The sequence below is a fragment of the Stegodyphus dumicola genome, chromosome 5 (assembly GCF_044657685.1).
Source record: "Stegodyphus dumicola isolate Sdum_Otavi_A_Nest chromosome 5, ASM4465768v1".
In the NCBI taxonomy this organism is placed as follows: Eukaryota; Metazoa; Arthropoda; class Arachnida; order Araneae; family Eresidae; genus Stegodyphus; species Stegodyphus dumicola.
The window spans coordinates 211,486,191-211,499,182 of NC_140772.1; the positions used below are offsets into that span (position 1 = coordinate 211,486,191).

Genomic DNA, 12,992 nt, shown 5'->3' on the forward strand with positions numbered 1-12,992 from the left:
TTTTTACAAATTCGCAGTGTCAACTTTAATCTTTTTGGTGATCAGAATACATATTTAAGGTGAGGACTGGAATTGTGATGAAAACAGTATGAAAGTCGATTTACAGTGTTTGACAGTACAGTGAACTGAAAACTTCTATAGAGAACAAACTGAATTTTAATCAAAGCATATGAGGGATATCTCCTATCCATCCTATTTGTAACGTAGAGAAGCCGTTACGCCACCGACTGGGTGACTTACCATTAACAAAGTTAACAGTCAGAAAGTGGTATGTATCTAGCACTTGTTCAAATAATAAATGCTATATTACAAAGTGCTTGTACCAGAAGGTGTATAAAGTTTTAGTTAATTTACGTGTCCTTGGCTAGTAGAAATTTAGTGACAGATCTAGAGCTATTCACTAGTTTTCTTATAATTATAAAGATGAGTCCAAAGAAAAGTTAAACTACCCTTTTATTCACTTCCAAAAAATAATACAGTCGGCCCGTCTCGGGCTTACAGGAAAGCCTCCACTTGGGTTTAGGGTAAAATATAAGAAATTAAACTAAGTCTAACTTCAGTTTTCAGAAGCTATACAGAAATAACTAACCGAGTTGGCCCGTAATTAAAGCTCACCGGCGAATACTAGCAGGCATATAAGACTACGACACAGCGTAAAACTCACCGGCGAATACTAACATGCATATAAGACTACGACCCAGCGTAGTAAACGACGACGTTAAAGCCACGGCGTGGCCCGAAGGCAGAAGATTCTGTACTGAGAACTGAGCTCGTGTACCAAAGTGACTGAACTTCACATTAAATACTGGTTCTACTTCATGTACATAAAACTAGATACTGAAATATCATTCTGGTTAGGGTTCTGTAGGTGGAAAACATGAATTTAAAGAAAAGGGTTTCAAAATTTAAATAACTATTAGGAAATTAAAATAATCCCTACAGGTGTTTGCATCTCAAAGTTATAGAATAAAACTTACACTAATTAAAAGATTAAGCCTTAGTATATCCTGCAGTACCAAAAATATGCCAGTAAAACAGAACCGAAAGCAACAACATCAGATCAGTGGATGAAACTGAAAGACTTGTTTCCAACCCTCTAAAACCTCTAGCCTGCCAAGAGAACTTTCGTCTCGATAGGTTTTAAAAGCTTCCCTTTCGAAAAATCTTTGAAGACACAAAGGTCTGTGCCTTGCCAATGATTCAAGTCTAAATGCAACAAAGCATGTGCAGTTAGCATCTGTTAACCATACACTGTACCTGACATCATCATGAACTGAAAAGCGCAATTCTATATTTTAAAAGTAGAGTTTTTATGACCTGTGGTATGTCAGTTCATTGAAGGCAATAAGTAAGTCCAGCAGGTTAACGAATATACTAATAATATGAGGCTTTATGAGTCGGATTAGGCAGCGCAAGTAACTACAGAATTCACAAGACTTTTTTTTCCAATTTATAATTAGTAACATTATTGTAAAGCTAGAATAATAGATAGGCTAATCCAAATACTTTAGTTATGCGTTCTCTTTCGCATTTTAAATAGGAAGCAAGCTGATGCTACATAAATTTTAGAAGATCAATGTTATTACTATATTCAGAGATAAAACAAAATGTGATCATGAAAAAGCACTTAATTAAATGAAGATGCTGTCTTACGAAATAAAATATTTCAATGAAAGAAGAAATTCATGAATTTTACTTTTAAGTTTATCGTATTTCATTCATTTATCTTAATTTTTATTTCTTCAAAAAACTACTTCAGATAGAAAATTATATTTCTTTGATGCATTCTATTTTAATAAGGGATTAAAATTCAATCCACACATTCCGCTTAATACTGTACAGGTACATACTCCGCTTCTAGGAGATACTGCTACAGAAATAAAAAGGTTAATTATTTCCATCGCTTGTATTTACAAGGAAATATTGCAATCGTGAAATATTGTGGGTATCATATTTCAACGGAAGTATACCAGTTGACCCTTCCCGAATCCATCTGAACAATATTTTGCGACACGTTTGTACGTATGGGTAGAATAAAAGACTCTTTTTTCCCAAACGAATTGAAAAATTGATGTAAAATGGACTCGATTTTTGCGTGATATCTGTGTATGTATGTATGTATGTATGTGTATGTGTGTTGCATAACCAAAAACCGATTTAGTCGTAAAGAGCTGAAATTCTGTTTATGGGACTGCTATAACATATAGTTCAGTACATCCTTTTTTATTGCAACAAAATATTATATATATATAGTAGAGCAAAGTAAGTAATATTGATGGACGTAGATCCATAATAAAGAAGAAAATTGGCAGATTAAATACACATCTTTATTTGAAATGTTAAACACTTTGTGGCCGCAGCTCACTAGTCACATTAATCGTGTCTTTTTCAGAACAATTATATTTAGATATTGTTGCATTAGGAAGAAAAGCAATTCTCCAGCGTCTTAACGGAAAGAGCACAAAAGCTAAAAGCAAATGTTCGTCGTTATCTAACATGGAAGTTGAAGAAGAGATAGGTCTCAATTCTCAAAATTTTGTGTTCAAGATTCGAATTCTCAAAATTAAAGATTCGAATTAGTTATGTCATTGGCTTTACTCAAGACATATGATATCAATTAATCTAGGAATGACTCAGTTTAGAAAAAAAGCATAACTATTTTTAGAATACAGAGAGGAAATACCGAAATAAAAAATGAGGAATTAAGTAGCTATCGCTAAATTAAGTTATAAAGCTGATTTACATATTTGTGCCTTACATATTCCCCTCCTTCATCAAGAAAAAGGCTTAGCGGGAGAAAAGCCTTTTCAGAGAGAAAGTGCTAAGGCTTTTGCAAATGAAGAGAGATAAAAAAAATTGATTTGAAAAATACAAATCTTGAATAAAATACGAATATTGGGGATCTGATGTATGCATTTGCGATTTCAGATTAACCCAGAACCGCAAATCCATCGGAGAGGGGTCGGCTGATTGCAGTGGCCACAAAACTGCAAAGCTACAGCAGATGATTATATCTTGAAACTTCATACAAGGTGAAAATTTTTTATTCCAATAAAAGTGTTTTTCTGTCTTCTGTTTTATTACCATTGGTTCTTTACAATGATCTTCTTTACAAATGTTTTTGGCGGTAATTGTCATCATACATGCATCGTTCCAACGCTCTCATATCTTTTCTTTACTCTAATCAATCACAGGACAATAATGGATGTTGTTATTTAAAGATTTCGAATTTCTTTTTCCACTGTAAACGTAACCTTGAGAATTACTTTTTAAGTCATCTCAGCTTCGAGCGTATACTTTCAAGCAACAACGTTTGAAATTCCATTTTGATTAGTTGAACGGATAGGCCACTAGGGGTTCATATATCGGGATTTTTTTAATTCTATGCTTCAATTAACCCTTATAAAACCGAAGTCTTCGTTAACCTGTATGCTTAAAATACCGAAACGTCCATCCCCCCGTCTATCACCCGTCCGCTCCCCGTCCAGTAACGCACAAAGAAGTGTGAAGATTTCAAATGGCATCCTTTCTACTTCCTAACAAAGAAGCTTCTGTTTGCCTTTTAGTATAAGCTGTCTGCAATAAACGGATGCAATGTATTTGGGAAAACTGCACCTGCTACTGCATACTTTAGGGAAGGGAAGAAATCAACATCGCAGTCCCGGCAGTTTCGGGCGGTTGTGGTAATTTGAAAATGTAAGGCTGTGTCGGGCGTTATGGTCTTCAAAGGATTAATCAAGTTTGGGGTTATTTCTTTAATTTAAAACATAATGTATTGTTATATATTTAATTTTTCTCCTTGATCACATGGAAGCGTGCTCTTATACGCTGAAGAAATAAAATAGATTTCGTAAGGTGGTCAAAACAATCTCAATAGGTTTTGTAAATATAGAATTTTAACAGGTTTCTAATGGCAATACATAATCATGGATTTGCGCCTTTGAGGATTTTGTTATAATCCATCCCATTTAAATCTGCTCTAGCCAAAAAATTGAAGCAAATCTACAGCAACTGGTAAATATTCCAAATAATAATCAAATATTTCAAATAATTGAAGCAAATCTACAGCAACTGGTAAAAGCTATTACAAAAATACCAGATTAATAAATGGTTTTATACGAAAATTTGTTCGAAACGCTGGTATTCGACAGATTTTTTTTTCATGAATTATTTTCTCTAGGAATCTTGTAATACAGAATAATAAAATATAAAAGTAAATATATATATATATATTAAAGAAATAAAAAAAAAGTTTTAATCCATTTCCTTCTTAGTTCAGTTTTCTATCTTATAAAATTTCCAAAAAAATAAATTAAACTTTCCATTAAAAATTGTGTTGCCTTGCCATGCAACTTAGTTTTGTTCTCAAAAATCATTAAAGGAACTGGAAAGAAGCTGCAAAGAACAAAAATTGGGAAACAATTGGAAAATATTGTGGAACACATTCGTTTAATCTAGGAAAAGTATTTCCCAGATAGCTGACCTTTATCAACAAGGCATTTGCTGTGAGACGATGAAATTCTCTTTTTTATACATTTAGATTATTAAAAAATACCGCCTAGATGATGCAACGAAAACTAAATCAATTTTGAATTTTGGTGCTGTACGCATGTAATATTCTGTTCTGTTAGATTCATGGCAACTTTTCCGTCTGACCTAAATTTCCAGTCTACGTCTGTTAATTTTTTAAGGAATATCATTTCTTTTTTTTAAACATTGGCAGTTTCAGTCAGCTGAATATAAAAGCCAATAAAATAAAATCAGATGCTCTGTTGAAATCGTTGAATTTTTAATTTATGAGAAAATATTTATGCAGTATTACGAGAAATGTGTCGATCTTGAAAAGAACGGATACTTCCCAGATTTCAAAATTTTCAAAAACATTCCAGATTTAGTAAATAATATCAAAACACGCTATTAATGAAAAAATGGGGGAAAATAAAATATGTCTGGGGGGGACATACAAAAAAAAAATAAAACGTAATAAATTTTCTCATTCTTTTCATCAATACGTAAATGTTACACATACGACCTAACGAAAAGATGAAAGTTTCGCTCTGTAAAGAAGCAAACCTATCATCGGCCGAACGGTAAATTCGCTGAACACTGGCAGTTCGGTTCGGGGCTCGAATCCCAGAGAACAAGCTGGCTGCTTGGTCATTTTCGTAGTTTCTCTAAGTGTAACATGCATTCAAGCCAAATTCCTTCGAAAGTCCTCCACGAAGGCATTATTTCTCTTACGCAGATAGCCCTTGATCGCCTTACAATCATTAAAAAAAACTTTAAAGAAATGTTAGTATTATCTAAAATATAAGACTTTCAATTTTCTAATAAATTTTCCGAACTTCCTCTGATTTGATGCTTAAGATTAAAAGTTTGCAGAACGTAAATGCATAGATTTTCAGTGTATTGTTCCTTCAATACGTTATCGAGGTTTAAGATTTCCAATCAACATATACATACATTTCTCAGTTTCTGAATTGCTTACACGATGCAAATATTTTTGTCGAAAAGGAAATCGCCAAATTCCTAAACAACTGGTTTATAAATAGCATACTTTTAAAACTTTTTAAATAATAACTTTTCCAGTAAGATAATTTTAAAACTAAGATTATGTAACTGATAAATATTATCAATTCTGAAAATATATTAAAAAATTTTTTTTCTTAAATTACTTAAAAGGAAATAAAAGGGCTGAAGATTTGTTTTTATATAGACAAACATTTTGCAAAAATTTCGTCATATATACTTAAGCCCTTTTATTACAGTGTACATAATAATTAGGAAACAAATAATCTAAAAATATAGCGCAAAAAGTATACCCATAACTAGGCAACATTTTCACATCAGTTAAAATATATTAAATAAAACACTTTATATTGAAAAATTTAAGGAGAAATTCTAGTTATGTAATCTAAAATATGTACAAGTACATGTTTTTGTATCATCTTCTAATACCTATCTTGCTTAGTGTACTAATATTGCACTTACACATTAATAATTTTAGAAAACGCTGCTAACCATCTAAAGATGTATCTGCTTTAAATTCATAATTATTCATAAAATCTTAAGTTTGCATAAAGATATTATTTACACTTAACTTTTAAATAAAAAAATATTTCATCTTCAGTTGTTTCCAAGACTGTGGTGTTCGCTGAAGAAAGGCATTACTCAGAGTAACTGACCCCCAAATCTAATTATATTGCTACATATTTTTATTACGGAAGTTTTAAAAGAGCTTTACCTTCGTAGAACTCAGCATCATTAGTCTCGAAATACAGTGTGAATCCAATCATGAATTGAACGTCATTTCGCTGTTGAATTTAATTTTATGTGGCGTAAGTGCGAAGAACATGATATTTAATAAATAATGTTAGCATATAAAAAGTTAATGGAAAGGGGAAATATTTTCTTACTCAAAAATCTCAGTAAGAAAACTGAATATTGAGAGATGAACTGAGGAAAAGATATAAAAATGTATGCCAGCACTTAACAGTGATCAGTAATTGATCAGTGATCAGTGACTGAATATTGAGAGATGAGCTGAGGAAAGACTAGAAAAAATATAAAAATGTATGCCAACACTTAACAGTGATCAGTAACTGAATATTGAGAGATGAACTGAGGAAAGACTAGAAAAAATATAAAAATGTATACCAGCACTTAACAGTGGTCAGTAATTGATCAGTGATCGGTAACTGAATATTGAGAGATGAACTGAGGAAAGACTAGAAAAAAATATTAAAATGTATGCCAGCACTTAACAGTGATCTGTAATTGATCAATGATCAGTTACTGAATATTGAGAGATGAACTGAGGAAAGACTAGAAAAAATATAAAAATGTATGCCAGCATTTAACAGTGATCAGTAACTGAATATTCAGAGATAAGCTGAAGGAATACTAAAAAAATATAAAAATGTATGCCAGCACTTAACAGTGATCAGTAATTGTAAACATACGCTACTATGCAGCTTTTGAAAATTTCATAAGTTTGTTGAACTGTATGCGTGTGGCGCAAGTGTGAAAAAAAAGATGCTGAAATAAAAGCTAAAAAGGCAAAAACAAAGTGGATTATCAGGAGTAAGTGCGAGAGCAGACTAGTAAGCTGCGATCTCAGCAAGAGTTTGCAAAACCTTAACAAATCCTTCGGGATGATCGTTAAGGTTTGAAACCTTTCAGATTTTCTAAATCTTTTTAAATATTTGTAACCTCATACATATAATTTGCCGAATAATCAATAAGCTTACCACACTCATATACGTGAATATGTCTTGTTATAATACGTTTTAATCATTTTCATGGTTAACTTAAATGTGGTAAGTCTTGGAACACGCTACTCGCGGATACTGGGTCATTACCGTATTTTCAGCAGATTTAAAGCGATCCGTCAAGATATTTTGACTGATGACTGCATTTTCAGTTTGATGGATGATTTTTCGTTTTTCTTAAAACAGGAAATGTATCTTCATTTTCTTTACTTCTAAGAAAGCTATCCATTTATATCTATAATAGGTAGTCCCGATATTTTCTCTAAATACCGTTACGGATTTTGTATTTAGCTATTTTTAGTAGAATTAATTAAAATTATTTTATATCGGCGTGCAATGCAACACGAGACTTATCTGAAGAAAAAGCTACGGCGAAAAATTAAAAATACAGGAGCATGCGCATTTGATAAATAGATATCTTCTAATTGTACGCTTTTGCTTTCTGAAATTTGGAGAAATTACCAGAATATTCTCGTGCTTTATTTAGAAGCTTATAAAAGCGGGAGGAAAACACCTCAATTCAGTTATTTAATTATTGCTGTTATTGATTGTAGCGAATTAGCGGTGAAATAGGATTGGCTTTCTTTGTATTTGGGATTGAGTTCTATTGAACGTTTTGTTAGTTTAAAATATAACTACTGTGAGATATTGCGATGTTGTACGAATATCTCTGAAGAAATTTAAGCATTTTGTATTTTATTCTTGGGATTAAAAATAAATTTTATTCACTTTTTCATCGTACTTGTGCATTGAATTTATTACGAACCCGTACGCACGCAGCAAATACGTATAAAGCCTTGCGAAGAATATGGATGTAAAGAATTCAGTGTCAGTCATTTGCATCGGAAAAAAGTACGAGAACTATAGTATATATTGATTTAATTTCCTTTAATATAGTTTCCCAGTGATATTTCAGAAACTGTGATTTTGGTTTACGCGTAATCTTGATATCAATATTATCCGATTAAACTGAGCAGCTGCAATTACGAGTCAATATTTTTTAGAACTATGTGACGTAAAAAAAGTATGCTGAAATCTTTTTCAAATTGGATTTGGTTTTATGCTTATATTACTCGTGTGAAAAATCATATAAACCTAGTGTAAGGTTTTCCTCTATCACAAGGTATATAATTGCGAAAAAGAGAGTGAGCGAAATTTCTTAGCGATAAAAATAGGTATTTTAATAATCTGCAAATTTTACATTATTGCATTATTGCATTATAATAATAAAAATGTTTTTCGGCCGTAAATATTGTTTAAGACTTGGAAACCTTTATTATTTTAATCTGAAATTAAATAATTCGCTTTACTTTCTTTTTACCGTATTGCAATGAAAAAAATAATTAGAAGATAATATTAGCTAACTCTAAAGAATATTGATTCCAATAAACACCTACATATATTTATTGTGGTAAAACATACAATTACTTATTTATCATTGTAGAAACAGAAAAGGAGACCTACTTTATTAAAACTTCTATTGATTTAGAAAGAAGACTGATGCTTATTAATTCTAAGTCAGTAAACAGTTTTTTATCCTTTTAAACTTGATCTTAACTTGAGCTTTTAAACATTTTCATTTTAAAAAATTTCATAAAGTTATTTTCTCCTCAAAAGCCGAATGAAATATAATTTTCGAAAGTTAATAATGACTTAAAAAATTCAGTTAGTTTTAAGTAACATTTTGTTTGAAATGAGAGCGAACATTTTCCTGTGAAAGATAATCTTTAATTTTTCTTAAGTGCATATTACCTGCATATCTTATATATACTTTTTATACATATTCTTCTCAGCTTTATTAATTGCAAACTACGAATATAAGTAAAAAAATTTATTTCGTGTATAAAAATGTAAAACAAATAACATAATAATATTATAAAACAAAATGTTTTGGTGGTGTTTGGTGTATTTAATTATGGCAAAGCACACTAGGGTTGTCTGTCTAAGAGCAGGGATGCCTTCGTGGAGTACTTTCTAAGGGAAACTGGTTCGTATACACGTTACACATGGAACGCCCATGCAGCCAGCGCGTTCGCGGGATTCGAACCTCGGACCGAACTACCAGTGTTCAGCTACTTTACCGCTCGGCCGCTGATGGGCCTACAAACTGTTTTAAATGTAAACGTAATGTAAAACAAATAATATAATAATATTAAACAAATAATATAATAATATTAGAGACACATAGAATACCTATAGTCTCTATTAGAGACTCTGTATATCAATTCTATACCTGTTTAGGAATAAAAACTGTAATATAAATAAATGTTATACATACATATATATATGTATATATATGTTTTTATGTGAGGCTCTGTGTTTGTGCATATGTAATCTATTCTCTTGCTTTCTCTCTCTCTATATATAGGCATAAGGTGAATTTATTTCATATTGTTTTGAATTTGTTTGCAAAATGAGCACTTGTATTCAATCGATTTATGATTTCCCTTACAAAACACTAAAGGAAGATATTGCTATTGTTTCATTTTGCTGTTTGACTGGAGAATATATTAAAACAATTATTTTAAATTCTTTCATTTAACATTTACATTTATTTTTAGTTATTTCTTTACACTTCATTCATTTTGAGAATAAAAGGTTTCAAATTTTAGGCCGGCTTAAGACATGAAATTATTTTGCCATGTATTTGTTGATGCCTGAGCTTACAATTCTGAATAGGGTGTAATTACGTTCCAAATCAATCTTTATAATACATGTATTTTTTAACAAGATACCTTTATATGCGTAATATATCTACAGAATATTTTGTCAGAAATGTTTCATTTTAGACAGATGACTTCTACAGTAATCTAAAACAAAGAACTTCAGCTAGGATTTTCTAGATTTGTTTCATACTCAATATATCTACCAAATAGCATTTAAAAATAAGGGTATTTCATTGCATTTTCCTAATCGAGTACTAAGTAAAACTGTAGATTGACGAAGTTGATTGAATGAGCTAAGTATGTAGAGACATTAGGTATTTTGGAAGCAGAAAATATGAAACCTATGCAACGCCTTCGCCGGGAATCGAGCCACGGACCTCCGTAATACGCGCCCAGCGTGCAGACCACCACACCACAAAGGCATGCCAAGAAGGTGGGAGAAATACTAAAAGTTATGAAATGAGTATTTAAAGCTGAATCATTACAGGTAATATTCATAAGACAACGTGTAAATATTTTTTCTGATGTAATATCAAATATACTTTTGCCCAAAATGATCATCTTCCGAATATTGTGTTAAAAACCATTTTTGAATAACATGATGTAGAGAAAGCTCAATCTTTAAAATTTGTCACTAACGCGCTGAATATTAAACCTTAGCATTTTCTCTTAGATTCAAAGAAACAGATGTTTGGGGTTGATTCAGAAATTATATTAAGCTTTGAAAATATTGCAATACGTCTAGGATGTGGAATAACCAAAACCATCTTCAGAGACGTAGTGATTGTTCGAAGAAAGGAGATCTTTCTCGAGCTACATAAATTACTTCATTACCGATATATTTTCCAATGTCCAGAGAAACCTACTTTTCACGAAAGGCAAGTTTCTATAACCATAAAATCAAATTTGATTTAAACAACAATCAATAGCAAAATCAAATTATGTCTGCTGTAATCTCACATGTACCCTTTTATTTATCTTTTATCTTTCATTTTTCTTATTCAGTTCGAATGTTACTTTCAGAAGTAAATGTTAAAATCAAAAGATTCTATTTGTTTAAAAATTTAAGCTTATTATTCTGTTACAGTCTCGCTTCGATATTATTGTAAAAATGAATACATATATATATTGCAAATTCCTTTACACGTGTAAAAACGCGTATTCTGTCAGAATAAATATCAGATTTAATGTTTAAGATCTATACTTGTTCAGCAGACCATACTAGTAAAACATAAACGTCTTGGATCAACGAATAAAACAGAGTTTGCAATGGCGCTCCCATATTTGCCATATGCGATTGCTGAAGGTGTATCAAGGCAAGAAAAGAGTCAAGAATTCTATGTGTGTAGCAACATATATCCATTCGGGGCTTTTACAGCCAACGTGGCTAAAGATTGATATGTATAAAAGCAGACTGTAGAATGATTTATGTTAAGGAGATTGAAAAGCAGATGGAAAATATACCATAAAATAACCTATTACTTGAAATGAAATATTATTGCAAAGATTTGGAAGAAATATTTTAATACAGCCCCACAACCGTGAATGAAAAGTTACATTTTTATACCCCCTAAAGCAGTGGTCTGAAATTTAACTTCCATGCGGGTCGAATGCGGGATTTGAAAACAGCTGACGTGGCAATATTTATTTATTTATTTATTTATTTATTTTTAGTAAAGTGAACAATTTTTTATCAACAAAAATAAAAAAAATGCTAAATTTTAAATTTCGCTTATGAAATATTTGTGAAAATATACGTAAATAGTAATTGTCAAGTTAAACATCTATCTAATTATTATCTTTGTTTTGATTTAATTTAGTAAATTACGAATGGCAACAGTTAAATGTTTAGTCCAAAGAGGCTTTGCCCCTATTGCTTTCGTTTTGAGATTTTGCGTCGAATCACTCTGAATATCCGTTTCCCTTTTCAAACTGTTCCCACCAAATATTATCGCCCTGTATTATATTTGAAGAAATTAATTAATGAAGAATCTGCACAAATGTATGTATGTTTCTGGCATTGTGGTAAAATAACGGTACCTAGAGCCATCCAATTTTAAACGACGTTTTAATTTATGACGTTTAAGTAGTGACGTTTTATATAATATTTAGAATGATTAAAGGCATTCAATTTCATTGATTAATAAAAACTGGGCAAGCATTTTGGATTGAGTATTTTGGAGTATTCAATATTATTCATGAGCTTTCGTTTATTCTTGACGAAATGAATATACGCAAGACCCCCCTCAGTGTGATGTGGGAGTGAATGTGCAATATGATTTGTGGATAGCCAATGCAAATGGCAATAGTACTGGGGTAAAGGGCTTAAATATTCTCAGTTTTTCGAAGGTACTGAGTAATTCACTCTTTGAAGGCCAAAACATCAGAGATAGCCTTTCATTCAAACAACTAAAACGCCCGAAATAGCCTAGATAACGATGTTGTTTTTCCCTCCCCGTAAAGTATGAAGTAGCAGGTGCAGTTTCCTTAAATGCATTGTATCCGTTTATTGCATGCAGCTTGTCCTAAAAGACTAATGGAAGCTTCTTTGTTAGAAAGTAGGAAGAATGCCATTTAAAACCTTCACACTTCTTTGTGCGTTAATGGACGAGGAGGGGCGTTTCGTTATTTTAAGCATACAGGTTAGCGAACGCTTCAGTTTTCTAAGGGTTAAAGTTAAGTAAGGAATGCGGTTTGGCTCATTGATCGTATAACGAATCTGAGCATGATTTCAGAATTTCCGTGACTTGCTGTGTAGAAACATCACATCAATGCAATTCTTCCTAATTCCATCGATAGCAAATTTTAATTAAGCAAAATTCAAATTAGTCTGTTTAGCTTCTTATAATAGAAATTAGATTAGGAGCATTAGGAGAGAGATTTCTAGAATATTGTTCTCATGTAGTGCTATTCTTTTTAGGCAATACGAATAATTGTTCTTTCCTTGTGCTAAAGTGGATAAAAATAAAGACTGAAGGCATGAAAAAGTTATAAAGCTGAAGAGGTAAATTTTTTTAATGTTTTTTATTTGTAAGTAAGCCAAAGCGGAAAAACA

At 31.6% G+C, this 12,992-nt stretch overlaps 1 protein-coding gene across 1 annotated transcript in view; it reads right to left on the minus strand.

The window, feature by feature from the left end:
* Positions 1-12,992, minus strand: part of LOC146997404 (xibalbin-1-like) — a 204,617-nt gene that overhangs the window by 175,399 nt on the left and 16,226 nt on the right. The gene's annotated exons all lie outside the window — the stretch shown is intronic.